Genomic DNA, 22188 nt, shown 5'->3' with positions numbered 1-22188 from the left:
GTGTATAACAGTAAAGATGACTACCAACGAGCAAAAGCAGGTATTGTTTCCAGGGCACCAAAAGAAAGAGGAAAATTAGGTGTAAAACAAGATATTCCTAATGTTTAAGTAGTATAATACTATGAAAGCCTTTAAGAACTCTATCCCATTGGTGGGGGGATCATATTACTATGGTGTTTATTGTTTAGTCCTGTAGAGTTACAAAGCACATAGTTCTGTATGTCGACCCTTATAACATGTTGTTCTTTTTTGCCTTTTCTCCCAAAATAATCTATTTTCAGATTTATCACACCAGCGGGTGCAATTTCATTAAAAAAACAAAACCTTGGGGAAAACTCTGGTGATATTAGCTTTCTCCCACCTCCCATCCTGCTGCTCTTTAGTAGAATGGAGGCATTGATTTAAAGAGACACCACTCCATTGTAGAAGCCTGGAAATCTAGCAGTACAGATAGAAAAACAAAGATATTTTGAAATGTTAGTATTACGAATGATTACATCCATTTAAAAAATTACCATGCCAGGCTCATGAAGCAGGATCTTGGGAGAGAAATGTCAATGCTTGATAGGGGCCCACCCACAGAAAAGCCTCTTACTTCCTGTAACTGAAATGATTCATAGAATCATAGAGTTGGAAGAGACCTCATGGGCCATCCAGTCCAAACCCCTGCCAACATGAACAAATCTGGCAGCTCCTATCCTATGTGTTTTGGGGTATTTTCTCCAGTTATATCTTGGTTCCTGAGTCCAGAAGATGATCTCTGTTTCAGATGTTTCCCTAACAAAGCATGACGGAGCTTACATAAAATTGTAGGAAGGGCTTCATCATAAATCATAGCCTTAATGGATTCTAAGCCCCCTTCCACACAGCTGTATAAAATCCACATTGAACTGGATTATATGGCAGTGTGGACCCAGATAATCAGGTGCAAAGCAGATATTGTGAATTATCTTCCTTTATATTCTGTATTATATGGCTGTGTGGAAGGGCCCTAAGTGTTTTGAAACAGGACGGGAGTGGGGGGGGGGGGAGAGTGGGGGATAAAGTCCTTAGTACTTTGACTGTAACCCATCATCATTATCATCTCAGTGGAAATTAGTTTTTAAAATTCTGAACAGTTACAGCAGACTGGATATCATCAGTGGAAGAGGTAGGGGTGTGAAGGAAGAAAGAGACTAAATGCAATTAGAAGAAGATGCAGATACAAAATGAGTTGCAAAGTCTCAATATATCCTGAGAATTTTTTTATTCATGTGGAAATACTCTCAGGGCTTAGAGAGTAGATAAGTGAATCTCTATTATAATATAAATGTAGGGTACAAACATTTTGCCACACCTTGGGTAAAGACTTTCAGACTTTCCAGACATAAAAACACTGACAAAATTAGTCTCTTGTCTAACACAGCAGCAGTCACAACCTTCATCTCTCTCGAGCATCAGTAAAAATGATCTTTCAAGTATTTGCTCCCTTTGGGAAGGTTAATGAGATAGCAACAAAACCCACCACAATTGAAGCTATGGCATTTCTTATATCCTCAAGGTATACCTCCCAATTTAAGGGCAATCTTAATTTCCACACGTAAGCATAATAAAGTTGATAAAATGTTGAGTTAATATGGAGAAAAAACATCCTAATAAGCCTCTTCTACTTCTCATTAAAAAAAACATTTAATGATGGCATCCCAATTATCTTACATATGACACCATGTCTGCAAGGAATGTTAAATAATTGCTTTTCTACAATTGCCCTTTCATTCTCACAATCCCTTCCAGTGTTTCTCCACATCGATATTTTAAATTCATTTTTATTATATAGGCAGATCTTTTAGTCAATGTCAACAGGTTTCCTGATTTGTCATTTTTAACTGTGTTGTTTTTCCATAGTTAAACATGTAAGTTTTAACAACAAATAGCTTAAATGACTTGTGTATGGTAAATGACTTAGTCTTATCAAACTCAATGCCACATGACTTTAAAGGTCTTTGGTTCAGTGATATTTTTAAAACATCTCTTGTGCCATCTAGTGGCATTGATCTCAATAATTAAAATGCTACCAGACTCAGGAATTTCCAGTTACATATACAGTATGAATATTTCCAGTAATCTTTGCATCCCCAAGTCTTTCCATTATTTCAAACATGCAGTTAACTTCAGGATAACTCCTTGAAAGACCTGCACACATCAACAGCATTTCTGAGGATATATTTTATTCTTATGCAAATATGTCCAGACAAAACCTGACAATCCTTGGAATGACATAAACATTAAAGCATTAAATACAAACACAATCTGTTCACCATTTTAGAAGTAAGATTATACTCAGTTTGGGAACATGTGAACAGAGAAAAAGAGAAACATGTGTTTTATAATTATGCAATGCAAACAAAAAACCAGAAAGAAAGCTGCATAGCAATATTCAAAAGCATACATCTCAGGCCCTTTCTACACTGCCATATAATCCAGATTATCAAAGCAGATAATTCACATTATCTGCTTTGGACTGGATTATATGAGTCTACACTGTTATATAATCTAGTTCAAAGCAGATAATCTGGATCCTATATGGCAGTGTAGAAGGAGCCTCAGAAAAAGTCTGCCAGATATAACATGAAGATATGTCAAAAAACATGTTATATTGTAATAGTTCAGGTGCTTAAAGTTCCCATTGTTAGTATAAAGCATTCATATAAACTTCATATAAAGTATGAAGCACCTAAACAAGGGATAGGCCACCTTAGAAATGGCTCTGTTACCAGCTGATACCCATGTAGGAATCTAGCCATTGTAGGAAACAGAAGATATAGTCAACTTGACTATCTGGCCTTGCATGGTAAACAACACTGCAAAAGAAGGTATAATTTTGATGGCCTCAATGATGAAAAATCAGAAATTATGTTGCACGATGAAGAGTACCAGGACATTGAAGTTGATGAGGGTGGAGCCAGAGAATATTAAAGGGCTGGCCACATGCTTCTTCCAATCTTCACTGTGCTGCCACCTTTCTGCTCTCAAACATTACAGTTTTCATGACCACTAAAATTGTGCTCTTCCAGTTTCCCTTTCATCCATCTTCCCTGTCACCACCATCAGTTCTCATCCAGTTCCCCCTACACGATCTTTTCTCAGCTAGCTTCCCCACCACCATCTTCTCTCACTCAGCTTCCTATGGGTATGATCCCACAGCAAAAGCCTTGCCTCTGGTGCACCAGAAAGAAAATGAATAAGTGACGATGTTTTATAACCATCTTTCAACAGCTACTGGATGCACACTTTTTGAATGGGTTGCAGACAAAAAGTGCAGTGTGTCATGTGATCATACCCATTGAGAATCATAAGCAAATGATGTCAGAGATGGGTTATTTCCCTTTGTGATAAGGTCCTTAGAATTATCAGCAAGAGAGCTTTAGTGCCTACCCAAACTACAGACACCAGGATTCCAAAGGATAGTGCCAGTTAAAGTGGTGTTGTCGTATTATAATTGTACAATGTGATTAGGAGCACTGTGAGCAGAATGTTGGACTAAATAAGCTTTGGTTCAATCTAATACAGTTCTTCTTGTGTTCCTAACTGGAAGGAGAAGACGTTTTGTGCTTTGAAGCTGAACTAATATGCGTGGCTGTCATAAACATACAAATAAGACCATTACGTCCAGACCGTACAATTACTTAGCTGTACCACTGAGAGTCCAATTTTCTACATTTAAAATACATAATTGTTCACAGCAGTGAACTCAAATGCCCAGTGGGCAAAAGGATATTAATATCAATGAACTCGTTTTATAGGATTCATTCCAACTATCAGTCCACTTGAAGCATCCCATATTTCTTTAGAAATATGGGAATGTAACCAACTGACTCCTCCTTCCAATAAATTCTTTAAAACTCTCTTCCCCAGTGTGTCAGTCAGCTGTGTGAGCAAGCTAGGTCCCTCCATGACACTTGTTTGTGTGATTTATAAGAGAGTAACTGCCTTCTTAACCCAAGTTCAGTTTCTACAGAAGCTCATGGAGTTGGTGCTTTTTACAGCTGGTCACCATGGAAACAGCACACTTGGAACATATTACAAGGTTACAAAAATTCAAGAGTATTGCATCCACTAGCTTAAGAGGCTGCCAAACAAAGAATGCAATCATCATCTTGACTTTTGTATCCAGTATGAAGATGGCTTTGAACTTTTACACCATATTTCAGGAGCACATATCAGCACTGGGTGGGATCAGAGCAAAAAGTAAGTGAAGGCATACCTTCTTGCCACTCCTTTCTCTTTCCCTTTTTCTCCCTACTTACAATAGCAGTATGTTTGGAAAAGCTGACCATGTCTGAACTGCTCACTTGCAGAGTGGTTTTCAGTTTAGGTTGCTCCTGCAGTTCTCATTTAGCAGTTGGAATATTCTGACAAAATTGGTTGGAACAGACCCAACTTGATGTCCTTCAGATGTGTGAAGTCTGAGTAAATACAACAGCACTGGTTTGAAATACAACAACAATATATTTAAGATCCTCACCAAGGTGCATCTCTTCCCATATGGGAAAAGGTTTCTAAAAGGACCATCAAATTGATGCAGGAGCTTTAAATACTTTTGAGGAAAGGCTATAACATGGAATAGGGGAATAGTCTAGGGGAAATGATGAGTAAGGATGGAATAAAGGTGTATAGATCCAGGAAAAAAAACAGCAAAGAGGTGGAAATTACTACCCAAACTTTCAATGCTTTTAAAGAGGACTGTGCAGATTCTTTTCTCTGTGCAAATTCATGGATAGGTCTATCAAGGACCAACAATCACAGTATATTGTTAACACAATTTCATACGCAATGCACCTTTTACAGGACGACTTGTTGAGAAACACAAGTGGAGACTACAGTAGCACTCATGTCCTACTAGAGCCCTTCCTATCCAGAATCATAGAATCACAGAGTTAGAAAAAACTAACTCAACCTCCTGCCATGCAGGAAATCCACAATCAAAGCAACCCCGACAGATGGCCATCCAGCTTCTGTTTAAAAGCTTCCAAGGAAGGAGCTTCCACCACACTCTGAGGCAATGAGTTCAACTGCTGAACAGCTCTTACAGCAGGAAGTTCTTCCTAAAGTTCAGGTGGAATCTCATTTCCTGAAATTTGTGCCCATTGCTCCGAGTCCTAGTCTCCAGGACAGTAGAAAACAGGCCAGCTTCCTCTTCCTTATGACATTTTTTCACATACTTATACCTGGTTATCATGTCTTCTCTTACATTTTCTCTTCCACAAGCTAAGCATACTCAGCTTTTTAAGGCACTCCTCATAGGGCATGGTCTCCAGACCTTTGATCATTTTAGTTGCCCTCCTCTGGACACCTACCACCTTATCAATAACTCTTTTAAACTGTGGTGCCCAGAATTAGACACAGTATTCCAGGTAAGGTCTAACCAAAGCTGCATAGAGAGGCACCATGACTTCCCTCAATCTAGACACTATTCTCCTTTTGATGCAGCCCAAAACCCCATTGACTTTTTTAGCTGCTACATCTGTTGCCTTGCATTCAACTTGTTGTCCTTGAAAACCTTAAGATCTTTTTCACATAGATTTCCAGATGGAAATCAATCATGACAAGGGTTTGCCTGACACACCTTCCTTTTGGCACATTTCTTCCTTTCCCCCTGTATTCGTATCTCTTCAAAATCCATAGCACCATTGGTTAACAGCTGACCCAATGCTTGAGTGCCAGGGCTTCCCAGTTCTTGATGTTTATATCACATTTTTTTAAGGTTAGCTTTAAGCCCATCTTTAAATCTTTTTTGTTGTCCACCAGCATTTCATTTATGTTCTTAGGTATCAGTAGTGGCTTGGATGAAGGCAAAGCTCATTCCGAACAACATATTGTGGGTAAGTGAATTATCAACTCTGAGAGGTGATATTCTGTCAATTTAGAAATAAATGGTCTTCCTACTATATGGAGATGCTTATAGGTTCAGTTCTGAATGACAAATGGCATCTTAGAATCACAGAGTTGGAAAGGGCCTGATAGGCCATCAAGGTCAACTCCCCACTAAATGCAGAATCTCCAGTCAGAGCATTCCCAGCAGGTAGCAGGTAGCTGTCAAGACTTTTTTTGAAGTCATCTAGTGGAGACCTCACCACCTTACTAGGCAATCAGTTCCATTGCTGAACCTCTCTCAATGTCCTTCTAATATTTAATCAAAACCTAGTCTCCTATGATTTAAAACCATTAGAGCTGGCTCTACCTTCTGGCACAGTTGTGAACAAGCCTGCAGTACTAGTTTCTAGGCTTGCTCAAATAATTCGATTTTCCCGTTACCCGTTATTAATTCGTTATTTTCGTTTGTTTTGAAGCAATATAGAACCTTGGTTGTCCACACGTCTGGATATCGCGGTTTCGAATCGCGAGAGGCCGTTTTTTCTTATTTCTTCGTTTTTTTCGTTAGGAAAAAAAAGCTTTTGCAAATCACCCAAACTCCTTTCCTTTTGCCCCTCAGCCAATGGGAGGCTCAGCCAATGGGAGGGGGCGAGGGGGAAGGAGGCCGAGGAGGAGGAGGAAGACGGAGGGGGGAAATGGCCACCGCCGCCGCCTCGCCTCAGCTCAGGCCTGGAGAGACCGAGAGGGGCCCGGCGGTGAGGAGGAAGAGGCCCGGGATGCGAGGGGGTGTGGGCCAGGCCCGTCCTCGGCTGCTCCCAGGGGCCCAGATTCGCACCCTCCCTCCCCCCAATACAGGTCTCCAGTCCATACCACGCTACATGAACTTGAATGGATACTGTGGTTGTGTTGTCGAAAGCTTTCATGGCCGGGATCACACTGTTGTGGTATGTATTCCGGGCTCTATGGCCATGTGCCAGAAGCATTCTCTCCTGGCGTTTCACCCACATCTGTGGCAGACATAGAGGTTTTGACGTCTGTGCGAAGCTAGGCAAGTGGGGTTTATATATCTGTGGAAGGTCCAGGGTGGGAGAAAGAACTCTTGTCTGTGGGAGGCAAGTGTGAATGTTGCAATTGGTCACCTTGATTAGCATTGAATAGCCTTGCAGCTTCAAAGCCTGGCTGCTTCCTACCTGGGGGAATCCTTTGTTGGGAGGTATTAGCTGGCCCTGATTGTTTCCTGTCTGGAATTCCCATTTTCTGGGTGTTTCTGGGAAGGTAATGGCACTCCATGTAGTCATGCCGGCCACATGACCTTGGAGGTGTCTATGGAAAACACTGGCTCTTGGGCTTAGAAATGGAGATGAGCACCAACCCCCAGAGTCAGACATGACTGAACTTAACGTCAAGGGATACCTTTACCTTTACCTACACACACACACACACACACACACACACACACACAAGCAGGGACTATATATATATATATATATATATATATATATATATATATATATACACACAATATATATCACACACACACCAATTTAACAAAGTTTCAGCCACAAAAACAAAGTTTCTGAAGTAGAACAATGACTTTCACAGTAAAGACAACCCAATTTAACAGGAAATAAGACTTTCAAACCAGGAACAGATTTTAAAAAATGGTTTATTATAAAAGCTATGAAAATTCTCCAAAAATCAGAGGATAAGGGAAACGTTCCAAATTTTGGTGAGCTATCAGTGTTAAATGTGTTCTACCACTGTACCAAGTTTGAAGAAGATCACTCAAAAAATGAGGGTGGGAGAGTCCTGTAAAGTCCTCTCCCTCTGTGCTGTTTTTGGGAATTGCGCATGCGCGTCCGCCATTAACGTATTAATTTAGAAAATAACGAATTTTCGTTAATTTTGAAATTTTTTGGGGGCCAAATTCGGAAATACCATCAGAAACGAAAAGCTGCCCCCCTCTAGTTTTGAAACGAGTTTAGAATCAAATTTTTCATGGATCGATCAAGCCTACTAGTTTCATTATATTCTGAGAGATCAGGCCTCAGTATAGTGAAACAATTACTTCTCTCAACTTCGAAATTATGCTTCTATTAATGCAGAATAAGTTAGCCTTTGCCTTCTTTGCTGTAGTTCACACTTTTGGATCATGTTCAAATTATGAGGAATAACAATCCCATGTAGTACTGCTGAGTACTACAAGTATACCCTACCCTAAAGCTGTGTATTTGGTTTTTCTGTCTTAAATGTAGAATGTAGCATTTTATTTCTATTCAATTTCATTTTATTAATTTAAAGTCAGTTTACTAGTTTATCAAGGTTATTTTGAATTCTGCTCCAATCTTCTAATGTGTTAGCTATCTCTCCCGTCTGCAGATTTGATAAGAATTATATCCACCCTGTCATCTAAATCATTGATAAAAATACTGAAGAGTGTTGATCCCAAAACAGAACCCTACAGCACTCCTCCCAAGATCTCCCTCCAGTCTGAAACACAGCCACTCGTGTGATTCCTTTGACCATTGTCTTCTGGCCAATTATTGATCCATCAGAAAAATGACATCCACGGCATTCCCAACTTCCCCTAAGCTCATCAAAAAAAGATAGAAGATTAATTTGGCAGGACTGGTTCCTGACAAACCTATGCTTGATCCAACAAATCACTGCTTGTTGCCAAGATACTTGCAGACAGACTCCCATATAATCCATCCTAATATTTTTGCTGATGTTGAAATCAAGCTAACTGGTCTGTAATTTCTTATATGTTTCTTTTTGCCTCTTTTTTTTTTTTAAAGAGGAGCAATGTTAGCTCATCTCCAGTCCTCTGACACCCCATTCTCCAAGATTGATTAAAAAAATGGCAAGTGTTTCAGTGAGTTCTTTCAATACTCTGGGATGCAGTTCATCAGCAGATTTAAACACATGTAGGTTAACTAAGTGATTTCTGACTACCTCCTGATCGATTTTGATTTGTAATTTGGATTGCTTGGATTGCTATGGAGTCCCCAGTGGTGCAGTGGGTTAAAATCCGGAGCTGCTGAACTTGCTAACTGAAAAGTTGTCACTTCAAATCTGGGGGAGGGGTGAGCTCTGCTGTTAGCCCCAGATTCTACCAAGTGTTCTAGTCCAGCCTGAGACCTGTTCAAAATGTGATTGTTCCTACTCCTGACTGTGATTCCTCCTGTACCTGCCTTGCCAAGAGACTCTGGATTTATGCCTGAAATCCCTATGCAGCCAAAAGTGAAGGAAACTGCTATCCCAGGCCAGCCAGTTTTGGCTGGAGGATTCTGGGAACAGGCACACAATGGTTCCTAGCCGGCAGCTTGAACCACATTTCTTGAAAAAGTCAAGGTTGGGTTTGACTTTGCCAGATGGGCATTCTAGTGAGGATTTTCCTTGTGATAAAGCTAGTGAGCTTGACCATAGGAAAGTTATTTATCAGTAGAGGAGAGAACTGGAGTGTTTTCGCCGCAGCCAGAGGTTGTTATTCAGAAAGAATAACTAGCAGTCTTCCCATGGCAAGAGACCTTGAATTTACCTTTAGGAGGAACCGTGTTCCCTGAGAAATTCAGAGGTAGTAACTTTGCTCATCAAGAGAGAGAGAGATCTCTGCTTCATGCTCCATGTTCCTGTGAATTCCATATTAATTCCTGCAGTCTTGTACCTTAATTCTTGTTCCAGTCTTGTCCTTGCTGCTGGGGATTTTTGCATATCCAGTTGATGTCCCGGTAATTTGCAGTTTGGATTTTTGCTCCAGCCAAGACCCTTCCTTGTGTTCCAGCATTGATCCTGTACCTTGGACTAATCTTGGAGTGTTGTCTCCTGTGTTCCAGTTTGATCTTCTATGTTCCAGTTTTGCCTCCTGTGCTCCAGTTTGATTCTTTGCCTTGGACTAATCCTTGATAGCTTGCTTGGACTAATATTGATACCTTTATTGAGACTGACTTTGATATCCTGTTTGGACTCTGATCTTTGAGTGACTTTTATAGACTCTTGCTTCAAGATTCTCAAGTACTTTGTTCTTGTGTACTTAAAACCCATTTTATTGACTTTGAACTGATTTGCTACTGCTTGCATATAATCTTCAATAAACAGCTTGCTTGCTTGCTTATATTCTGGGGCTCCAGTGTGGTTTCGAGGTCCCCCTGCAGCCTAGGGGTGCAACACCAGCCTAGCAATTTGAAAATATGCAAATGTGAATAGATCAATAGGTACCACTCCAGCAAGAAAGTAACAGCGCTCCATGCAGTCATGCCAGTCATGGACAATGGCGGCTCTTCAGCTTAGAAAGGGAGATGAGCACCAACCTCCAGAGTCAGACACGACTAGACTTAATATCAGGAGAAAACCTTTACCTTACCTTGGATTGCTTGATCAGATCTCTGCTGATGCATGGAATCATATAATCCTCTGTTTAAGGAAAAATTTAATCAAAATTTGTGTCTGTTGTCTTTTAATTGTGATCTGTTAGGATTTTACCACCCTTGTTGAGCCATAGTCCCGCCATTTCTTTCATCATTCTCTTTCTTTGATCATATTTGGGGGAAGGATGTTTTCTTGTTGCTTACTTCGTCAGTCTCAACACATTTTAAGTGTTCGCTTTCCTTATAGCTTGCGCTATGCATCTGTATTCTCCCTTAATGATTTATTATTCCATTCTTTATATCTTCTCTTTTTTCTTTTCACCTCCTCACATTTATTTGCTGTTTTCAGATATTTCCCATTTTTCATCTTCCATGGGATTTGTTTCTGATTGTACTTTATACAGTTACCTCTTCAAGAAATCCCATCCATGCTGGATGTCTTTTTTTTTTAGAATGTTTAGCCATGGGCTTGATGAAATCAGTTTTCTTGAAATTCAAGGTTCATGCTTGAGTTCAGTACACCCTTCTTTGGCCTGTCTCACAGTCATGAATTCTAGTATTACATGATCACTCCTTCCTGAAATATCAACCGCTTTGACTCTGGTGGCCAACTCTTTCCTATTGATTAGCATCAAATACAGGATTACTGGTTCCCCTTTTTTCTTTTCTCTACTTTTTGAAAGATGAAATTAACTGTAAGGCACATCAAATGATTATTGGAGAGCCCATGCTCAGCAGAAACAGTATTCCAAGAGATATCAAGATAATTGAAGTCCCACATAACTACCAGATCAGGCTACTTGGAGATTTCTGACATTCTTTTTCAGAAACGTATCACTTACCTCTTCACCTTGGTTTGGTGACCTGCGTTTGACTCCAATCACTGTTGTCTTTATTTCTTTCTCCATTAAATTTTACACAAATACTTTCCAGTGGTCATTTTGATCACTTCCGGGGATTTCAGTACAAATGAATTAGTTTTTGATATAATGTATAATGCTTCTTACTTTCCTTTTCTTATCCACCTATTATTTTTGAAGAAATTATATTTTCCTTATATCCAGAAACATATTGCACAGTTAAGCAGCCAAGGGTGATTTAACAATATTAGCCTCTCCTAGGCTAGGCTGGATCTATATTGCCATATAATCCAGTTTCTGAATCCAGATTATTTGCTTTGAACTGGATTATATGGCAGTGTAGATTCATATAATCCAATTCAAAGTAGATAATCTGCATTCCAAAACTGGACTATATGGCAGTGTAGATGGGGCCCTAATCTCTACTAATTAATCTGGAATTCCTCATGCTGGATAATTGCTATTTTGTGTATGGAGAGCAATGTATCCACACAGGAATGATGGTTTCTGCATTAAAATATTGTTTTCCTTGCATAAAATACCATTTCCTGTAGAAAACAACCATGTGAGAATTTTGTACAGAACAAGTCCCAAATTGTGAATAGCCTTTGAAAACTTTATGTTTTTAAAGACTTTTTCATGGTGCAGTTACAGCTATTGGGGTGAAATTTGCTACAGTGGTAGAATACATTTACTACCGTTAGCCCATCAAGTTTCATAATGTTTCACTTATCCACGGAGTTTTGTGGAATTTTCAAAGTTTTTATAAACAACATTTTTTAAAAAACAGCAAGAGCTATCTCTTTGAATTTTCTATACAAGGACACAAGATAACAGGGGATCATTCCCCCCAATTTTCAAAAATATTCATACATCTACTGATTTTAGGAATATTTCTTAGTTTCGACAAAATCTTTTTTTAAAAGCCACAACAGCTATCTCGTTTAATGTCTCTCATATTAACCAATAGAACTCCAATTTAGGGATTTCTTCCTGGCCCAGCACAGAAATTTACTTACTAGAAGTATCAGTCAGTCCTCCTCTTTGCAGATTCAACCTTTCATTGGAACTCTGGCTGGCTTCTGCTATGACATGGGCCACACACACATTTCGGATATTTTGTTGTAAGTATGAATTTAATGAATTTGATCTGATTTACGAGGACTAACAATAATTTTGCATGCCCTTAATTGCCATATTCAAGAATTACATCCCCTATTCTCATGTAACTTAAAGCCCTGTGCAGCTTGGAGTTGGGTCCTTGAAAGTATAATATGAATCTGCTCACACACTAAAATTGTATTATTGATTGCAATTATTTCATCGTTTATTGGTGGTTTGGGGGACCTTTTGAAGAGCAATATAAAGATCTATAAAATAACATTTTAAAATAAATAAGTTGGATCAACTGTTATAAGATGTTCCCCATGCCAACCATCATGATGAAGCTCTTCAGTTTAAAATACCATGTATTTGTATTTTCACATTCACGGTGAACATTGCATCAACTAGGAAGATCATCTGTTTATTTTACTCAGTGAAGGATTAAACTGAGTTTGATCATAAAAAATTGCAAATGTTAGCCTTAATGCCAACAGTTTAAATGTTTTAAAGGGCAATGTTACCTATTAAAAATCCAAACAATGAAGATGACATCTTTGTTAAATGCCATATTATGAATACCTTAATTGCAGTAACCTTGGAAGTTTTCCTTGACATAGCCACAGTTTATAGTGCAAAACAGTTGGGAGACAAATGAAAATTCTGTTCTTTCCAGAAGTTGTTGCATTTGTCTGTCTGTTTTCCCTACTCCTTCATTTCCATATCAAGACTTTGAGTTGGATCACATTTTATTATTTCTGGAATCGCTGTCTTGGAATTATTGTCTGCAGGTTTTAAGCATGATGAATATTTTCCATATAATTCCTTCTGTTTTTGATATTAAACCCGTGGCTACCATTCATAATGTAGTGAAAACATCACTAATCATTGAATAAAAAGGAAGTGTTCGCTGTCTTGGAATTATCCTCTGCAGGTTTTAAGCATGATGAATATTTTCCATATAATTCCTTCTGTTTTTGATATTAAACCCATGGCTACCATTCATAATGTAGTGAAAACATCACTAATCATTGAATAAAAAGGAAGTGTATGTTGGTTAATATAGAAGCATTTTTGTGCAAGCCCTTTGGGGAGAAAAGCAGCATGGGCCGAGCTGGATCTATAATTCCTATATCCCAGGATTTGATCCCAGATTATCTGCCTTGAACTGGATTATATGAGTCTACACTGTCAAATAATCTGGAATATAGGACAGTGTAGATCCAGTCTCAGTGCTCAGTGATTGTGGAATGTTTCTGAATGCAGGAGAAAACTAAAGACCAGATGAGAGGAGAAATGCAATGCAATGTCTGAGATACTGAAGAGAGACACTCCACACAGCACAACTTCTAAGGACTTTATCACACAAGGCTGGCAAACTGGTACTGTCTGTTTCTGGTAATTTTCTGGTAAGGACATCAAGCTACCAGTTTACCTTCACTTCATAACTCTTTTTAAATGACAGTTAAAACCATCAACAGCTTCTGATATCTTCCCATCATTTCCCACAATAGAACAGGTCCCTTGTGCTTCTGTGTCAATAAGACAGGAGTCGTGTGGAGTCAGTGGGGATGATTTTTCTCCTCTCCCCCCTCACTATTCCCAAATTAGCTGTTTTCCATCTTTATTTCTATTTCCTTCTGGTCTTTTATTTATTGCTATAGTTGAAAAGTTGCACTAAAAATAAAAATAAAAACCACAAGACAAGCTAGAGCAGGAAGGTAAGGTTATAGAGGCTGTGTGGAAGACTGATCATAAGGCCACAGATTTCCAAAGCAGTGCAGCTGCTGTCTATTTGGAATGCCCTCACTAGCAGGATAGCCTGCCTGCTGTCTTTCTATTGACAGGCTTTCCTGACAAGCATTCAGGAACTGGCTGCCAGGATTTTTAATAGTGTGCTATCTTATTGACTTTAACCTTTTGTCATTTTCATGATTTTGCTTTAAGTGGCTTTAATTCAATGGATAGTTTAATTGCATTTTCACAACATCTTTTTGTTTTTCTTTAATTTTTGTGAGCTGCCTATAGTTAGAATATAAATAAGATAGCAGTAACAATGGCCAGTCTCATTATTATTTTTTAAAGGTAGTAGCTACGTATTTTAAATCTTCAGTTCCACATAAAAGTCTTTAATAAAAAATGATGTCCAGATTCAGAAGCACCAATGGTTGGCTATAGTGAAAATTGATTATTTATGCACACAGTATGCCACTGGAGTGTAACTTTAAGTTCAACAAAGCTTTCACATTTAATGAGTCTTGGCAACTTTCACCTCCATACTTGCTTTCTGTGATTCCTCCAAATTGTCACCAATTATAAAACACTGTGCAGGTCAAATCCTCTCCTAATTTTCTGCTCATCTCATGGCTTTCCAGTTCTGCTCTCTAGAGACACGACATAAAACGTGTGCAACCAGAGTACTAAAACATTGGCGAAATAGCTTCTGTTGTAATTCCCTTTAGATAGGGAGAATATAAAATCTATTTTTAAAAATGCAGAATGTTTTATTCACAATGTAAAACTTAAATATAAATAGAACTAGATTTTGAAATGGTTTTTTTCATACCCAGACAAACTAAAGTTTAGGGCAGCATTTTAATAAAAGAAACTGAATTCAGGAATATTTTCATTGCCTCATTTGCCCACCTTTGTGGCTATTTGTGCATTTTTAAGAGAAATAGATACAGTCCTCCTAGGGCCCTTCCAGACAGGCCCCATATCCTAGGATCTGATTCCAGGTTTTCTGCTTTAAACTGGATTATATGCGTCTACACTGCCAGATAATCTGAGATAACCAGAAAACCTGGGATCAGATCCTGGGACATAGAGCCTGTTTGGAAGGGCCCCTAGTGAAGGGGTGAGGAGGTGTCAAATTAATTTTCACTGAGGACCACATCAGCTGTATGGATGCCTTCAAAGGGTCAGTTGTAATTGTAAAACTATAAATGTAACTATGTTGCCCTGGCACCGAAAGCTTCACAGTCCACATAAAATGATGAGCTGGGCCAGATTCCGCCTGTGGGCCTTGTATTTTACAGGTATGTTCTAGTCTATGTTTGGGTCTGTCTAGTTTAACATGAAGATAAACCATTTACAGAAACCATCTTTGACATCAAGATGATGAATATAGGGTTATGAGAGAGGGAGAGAGATAATCTCTAATGTACCATCTAACTTGTGTACCTTTAAAAAAATCAAATTCATGGCTTTTGATCCTTTCTGGTGCCCTAGCCCAAGTACTTAACTATGGCTTAATAGGAGGCAAGTTTCAAAGGCTAGAGGCTGTTATAGCAGCTCTTCAGAGAACATCATCATCATCATCATCATCTTTGTTCTGTGTGTTTGTCTGTCTGTCTATCTGTCTGTCTGTCTGTCTGTCTATCTATCTATCTATGATATTATGTATTATCTGTGTATTTCAGTAGTGTGTTACCTCACCTGGGAAGAGGCAAGTAACAAGTTAAATTTATTATTATTAAAATACTTCTTAGGCCACCCATTCCTTCCCATTACAAAAATTGTCTTCTCCCAAAATTTTCCCCGGGCACTCCTATTACATCTATGGGGCTTCCATGACTGTTTTAGGCACATGAGAGATCTTTAATTTCAAATAGGAAGTAAACTAGAAGTCAAGCTCCAATGTACTTCTTGTTTTCTTTTTTTTAAAAAAATCTACTTTTGATACTAAAAGGGCCAGTGGAGGGGGGGGGCAAAAACATTGAGATATTATCCACATATTTCCTGGGGATATTGTGGGCATCCCCCCCCCCCAATTTTTCTCCTCTAACATATTTTTAGGGTGCTGGTTGCCATAAGGCCCAGACTGGCTATTCTTGGCTTACTACTTGACTTATCACAACTTCTTTAAAACTGAGAATGCAATTTAATTTTGGTCTGAGTGGTTCTTGAAGCCAAAGACAAAAAGGTTGTGATTCAATATGCTAGTTTTGTTTAAAGTTTAGTTTGGAATTCTTAGCTTAGATAACTAAGCCTTCTAAAGGCATTTCGGGGTTTTAGAAGATGGAGGAGTATATCAAGGAAGGAGGCACTGCAGTTTGGGAAATTCCAGAGAGCTAGATTAGGTCCAAAGAAAGGTAAGGTACAGGCCTAACAGTTTTGATGCTTTTGGTCCTTGAGTTGGAATTAATATTTGAACTGAAATATATCTGCTGCTATTAAACTGTCATCCAGTGAATAATTCCTTATAAAACCTGATGTAACAGGGTGTGTTTGAAACACCCTACTGTCATCTAGTTATCTAATGATAGCTCTTTCTATAACAATTCCTAAAAAAAATATTTCCATTTAGTCTGAGAAGCAGTCAGTCCACTGTAGTGTTGTGATACAATTTACAGAACCATATAGGTGGAAAAGACCACAAGGGTCCAACTCCCTGCCTTGCAGGAATACATAATTCAAGCATTTCGGAAAGATGCTTACCCAACTTCTATGTAAAGACATAGAAAGATGGAGAGCCTATAATCTTCCAAGGCAATCTAATTCACTGTCAAATGGCACTTACCATAAAAAATCATCCCAATATTTGGGTGGAATCTCTTTCTTTTTTGTAATTTGAACCCAGTGGTTAATTTTCTAGACTTTGGAGTAGCAGAAAACAAGCTTGTTTCATATTCTACATTTCACTTTTCAGTCTTCCAAACACAATATTCCAGGTGAGGTTGACCAAAACAGAACAAAGTGACTAATACTTCCCTCAGTGTGGATACTGGACTGCTGTTGAAGCAACCTAGAATTACATTGGGAGGTTTTGGCCAACAGTACTATACTGTTGATTGATGTTTAGCTAGTTGTCTACTAAAATTTTCAAATTCTTTTCACATGTTCTGCTTTTAAGCCAGGTATCACCCATTCTATTTTTATGTATTTTGTTTTCCGTACCTAGATGTAGTACCTTACATTTATCCCTGTTGAATTTTCTCTTTGATCTGTCAAAGTCATTTTGAATTCTGTTCCAATTCTCTGGGGTATTCATTCTCTATTCCGCTATTTGTTTTCATCTGCCAATTTGATAAGGGGGCCGGGCTGTGGCGCAGGCTATTGAGCAGCTGCAATAAATCACTCTGACCATCAGGTCATGAGTTCGTGGCCAGCCCATGGCGGGGTGAGCACCCGTCAATTAAAAATAAAAAATAGCCCCTGCTCGTTGCTGACCTAGCAAGCCGAAAGATAGTTGCATCTATCAAGTAGGAAATAAGGTATCACTTATAAAGTGGGGAGGCAAGTTTAACTAATTTACGACCTGGAATGAGGAAGTGCCGTCAGAGTGGATGATGAAGCAGCTGCTCCCCCCTGTGGTCAGAATCGAACATCCCCTCAGAAGAAGGTTAAATTGCCTCTGCGTCTGTCTGTCTCGGTCTCTGTTTGATGTGATTATGGGCAATGAATGTTTGCCCTATGTGTGTATATTGTGATCCGCCCTGAGTCCCCTTCGGGGTGAGAAGGGCAGAATATAAATACTGTAAATAAATAAATAAATAAGTATGCTTTCCATTTCATCATCTAATTCATTCATAAAGATATTAAACAACACAAAGCCTAGCACAGAATTTGCCACATCTTTTCAGGATGAAGAGCAACCATTAGTGAGCACTCTTTGAGTTTGGTTTCTCAACCAATTATATATCCACGTAATTATTGATCGAATTAATTCAAAAGTCTTATGTGATTAGGAAATTAAGGAGTGCTATATTTACCTAGAGTTCATTTAAGGTTGTGTGTTCTCCCTAACAGCCTGCCTTCCACCTCTGCTCCAATCTGTACTCAGGCAATAACAATTCTATTTAAAAAAAACAAGCATAGGCAGGTCATAATATAGGCAAAAACACTGGCAAGACAAAAAAGGAGAACATTTGTCCAGAAGCACAGTCCCCATGCAATCTCATGAAGAATTGGTGATTTGCCATAATCTGTCTGTGAAAAAGTTGCAAAATTTGCAGTTGTGCTGCAGGATGTTTCACCCAATACCATTGTGTTGCAATCCACTGCTTTGGTGTCCTGAATCTTGTAAATACCAAAGGAGCTTAAAAAGAGATAAAGGTAGTATATTGAAAATACTTTCTTTCCTAGTATATTGAAGACAGATTTTTGAAATATTACATTTGATCTTCCATGTGATGAACCCCATATACGCTTGCTTAGAAGGAAACCCCCACAGTGTTTAATTAACCACACTAACAGCCAAAACAGGTGTCCAACCATAACCTTGATCTTTCATTTTATAAATTTTAAAACTGCTGAGCAGATGTTTCAGTATTCTGTTAAACCTTCAAGCACCTTAAGTATAGCTATGCTGATTGCAGACCAAAAAAAAGGACCAACACTCTTTGGCAGAGAAGGCTAAATACTTTGTAAAGCTACAATTCTCATGATTCCAAAGGATTGAGATATTTAAGTTAAAGTGATGTTGAACTGCATTAATTCTACAGTGTAGATGCACCCCAAGAGAATATTTCAGGCCCCTTCATCTATGTACATTAAAAAAATGACAGTTGTAAATCATCGTAAACTTTTTACTGAAACCAGACTCAATGATTTTCCCTCTGAAATGAGCCAAGATAGGTTTGCTGATGTCCCTTATTCCACAAGTGAAGCCCCTGGTGGTGCAGTGAGTGAAACCTTTGTGCCGGCAGGATGGATGACTTGACAGTTGGGTTGTTGATCTGAAGGTTGCCAGTTTGAATCCAACCCGGAGAGAGAGTGGATCAGCTCGTTCTATCAACTCCAGCTCCATGCAGAGACATGAGAGAAGCCTCCCACAAGGATGGTAAAAAAAACATCAAACCATCCGGGTGTCCCCTGGACAATGTCCTTGCAGACAGCCAGTTCTCTCACACAAGAAGTGATTTGCAGTTTCTCAAGTCACTCCTGACACAAAAAAATCCACAAGTCTGTCCCTGCAGTTTCCAGGAAGCAGAATCCATACAACACATTATTTTGTCTTGTGGATTCTACAAGCAGATTCAACAAGATGTGATTAATCTATTAATGGTAAAGCTACCAAGAATGTTTTATGTCAAATTCTTACTAGACAATAAGAACCTCAGTGTCATCAACTTTTTATTTGAGTTAATCAAAATTAGAGAATAATTAATTTAAGTATTAGGGGAAAATATCTAGAAAATGTTTTGCCTCTATTTGGCCAGTTGTTCCATGTGCCTTACTTTATCTTATATGTTGGGAATTTTAACTTGCTGGGTCTCAAGATCATAATCAAAAATGCTTGCTGCTGTTGTTGTTATACGACTCTTCTCAAGAAATTGGTGTATGTTGTCATTGTTTTTGTAGATGACATTAAAAGTGCTTTGGAGAAATAGAAGATTATCACAGTTCACAATCCATGAGGAAGAAAAAGCTAAGCACCTCAATGATTTCAAAAGAAAACATGAGAACAACAAATAATTTATAAAACTTTTGACCTGCATTCTTGCAGAACTTCTTTTTCAATTTAGCTTGCATTGTTTTTCCAAGCTTACTGAAGAATGGCAAACATGTTATGACATTTCAACACATTAATTTTTTAAAGCTTAACAGTCTAAATATATTCTACAGCATTTATACCATGCTAAGCCTCCAGCTACACATGACTTGTTGGTTAAAATAGATTGAGAAGTCATCATCCAAACATTTTATTTATGTTTGTTGTGAGAAAATATTTCATTTCTTTGGAGAGTATGTTGTCTTCTTTGGCCGAACATTTCATGTTTAAAAAAATGCTACAAAGCAGCACTAAGGATATCAGCTACTGCTGTGATTTACAACTGGAATTCAAAGTCTGTGATAAATATAGAACATACATACATATTAGCCTACATCATGATAGTAGATGTTCCATTGAGTTCCTTCACCTCACAGCCATTAACTTTATCTGAACTGGCTTTTGGAGAGTTTCTCTAAACTGATTTGGTGGCTGAAAGGAAAATGGATGGGGATCACACCATCCTATGTCCACTAACTTATGCAATGCTGAGTACAACCACCCAGTTAGATCCTGCAATTGTTCTTCCTAATGTTGTTAGGCAAAGAAGTGCCTGTTGTGTTTTGGTACTTTTTCTTGTTTCTTTTGAGACAGATATAAATACTTTAATTTAAATGTATTTTAACTACAGCTTTAACTACAGACCAATAGCAATGCTTCTGGAGGGGTCAGGAAAGTCATGGGAGCATCGTCAGGTAAGATAGTAAACCTTGTGTGTGATAGTAATTGTGGTATGATGTCATGATAAAATGTCTCAGGATTCCATAGCATCCAGATCTAGAACTCTAGTTATGTGTGTGTCTGTGTGCCCTTTTGAGTCTTCTGTCGACTTATGGTGATCCCATGAATTTCCTTAATCAAGGGATACTATAAGATTGTTTGGCCAGTTTCTTCCTATAAAATATAGTACTGGCGGTTACTGCTAAAAAATACTGCCTCCATGAAGATTGGTTTTAAACTTGTATTTTTAGATATTCATAACTATATAAGGCCGGGCTGTGGTGCAGCTGGTTTGTAGCCAACTGCAATAAATCACTACTGATCACTACAATCATCAGATTGAAGCCCGGGTCAGATTGAGCTCTGGACCATTTAATAGCCTAGCTCACTGGTGAAGTACTCTATCAAAAACTCGGTGTCACAAGTAAGTAAGTAAGTAAGTAAGTAAGTAAGTAAAAGTTTATTTGTATACCGCCCTCTCTCCCGAAAGGGACTCAGGGCGGTTTCCAATATAAAATCAGCATAAAACATTGTACAATAAAACTGAAAACACTATAAAACGCTATAAGAATTAAAAACAAAAACAAAACATAACAATTGACTAAAACAATCACATAAACAGAAGGAATATAATCACTCAAATAACATAAATCTGAAAAGAAAAAAAGAAAAAAGACCACAGAGGTTGCCAAAGCTACCATTGTATGTACTAAGAAAATTCCATGAAGATAATGAATATGAGCAAAATGTTGGTTTCTAGGCAGGAGATGGTCATGCACAGCCTCCTGTAAAGTAAACAGCCATTCCTCAGTCTTTCTACATTCCACAATCTCTTGGCATCATAGGGAACAAATCTGTACTCTTTACAGTTCTTAAATTTGTTGTTCTGGAGGAAGACCAAGACAATACAAAAACATTTTGCTAAGTTAGCACATTGCAAAACCATTTTCATTTCCCCTTCATAGCAGTTGTAGATCCAGAGATATGAGACACAGTGTGCAGATATTTTTCTTCCTAAAGGTTTTATATTAAATAAATTCTCTGCCACCTCTTAGCAATTTCAGCTAATGAGTGAAATCACACATACTATTAACAAATAGGGCAAGACTGGACAAATTTGAGCAGGGAGGTCTGAATAAGTTAAAGATAGATTGGCACAGTTATCTAGAAGGGGACTTGTGTGTTCGTTGTCAACCCTGTATGCTTGAGGTGAAAATAAAAGGGGATGGGGGGAACACCAGACTTTAATGCAGCTGAGGTTGAGCAGTAAGATACAAAAGAGTAGCAGCAAAGGTAGGAGTTCATGCTCTTTCTATTCATATATTACATGGTTTGTAAGCTTTTAAAAAACAAATTACCCTGCTGATGAAAATGTAAACTCACTATTATTATCCCTGTATTGTGATAATATGCTCATATTATCTCAGCTACGACACAGAGATCCTAGATTATTGTATATAAAATCTACAAAACCCTTATACTACATAAAGGTCTACCCCACATCATTATGGTATGGCGATTACCCAGAGCTCTCAAAGTTATGCCAATAGAACACAAGTACCAGTAAGTTGCACCTAATTGGAAAAGCATCAAGGATGGCCTGATAGTGGAATATCTGTCTGTTCTTTAAAGATGTTTGAAGTTAAGAATGGATAAGTTTATTGCTATAAATGTATCTACAAATTGAATAAATGGCCAAAGCTATTGTGAATGTAACAATCACAGAGTAAGCCCTTCTCTGTGTTGTGTGACCAGGTGTTCACTACAGGCAGAAGAGTTTGGTGAAGAAGGG

The sequence above is a fragment of the Anolis carolinensis genome, chromosome 2 (genome assembly GCF_035594765.1).
Source record: "Anolis carolinensis isolate JA03-04 chromosome 2, rAnoCar3.1.pri, whole genome shotgun sequence".
NCBI classification, from domain to species: Eukaryota; Metazoa; Chordata; class Lepidosauria; order Squamata; family Dactyloidae; genus Anolis; species Anolis carolinensis.
Note: the sequence above shows the minus strand (reverse complement) of the source record.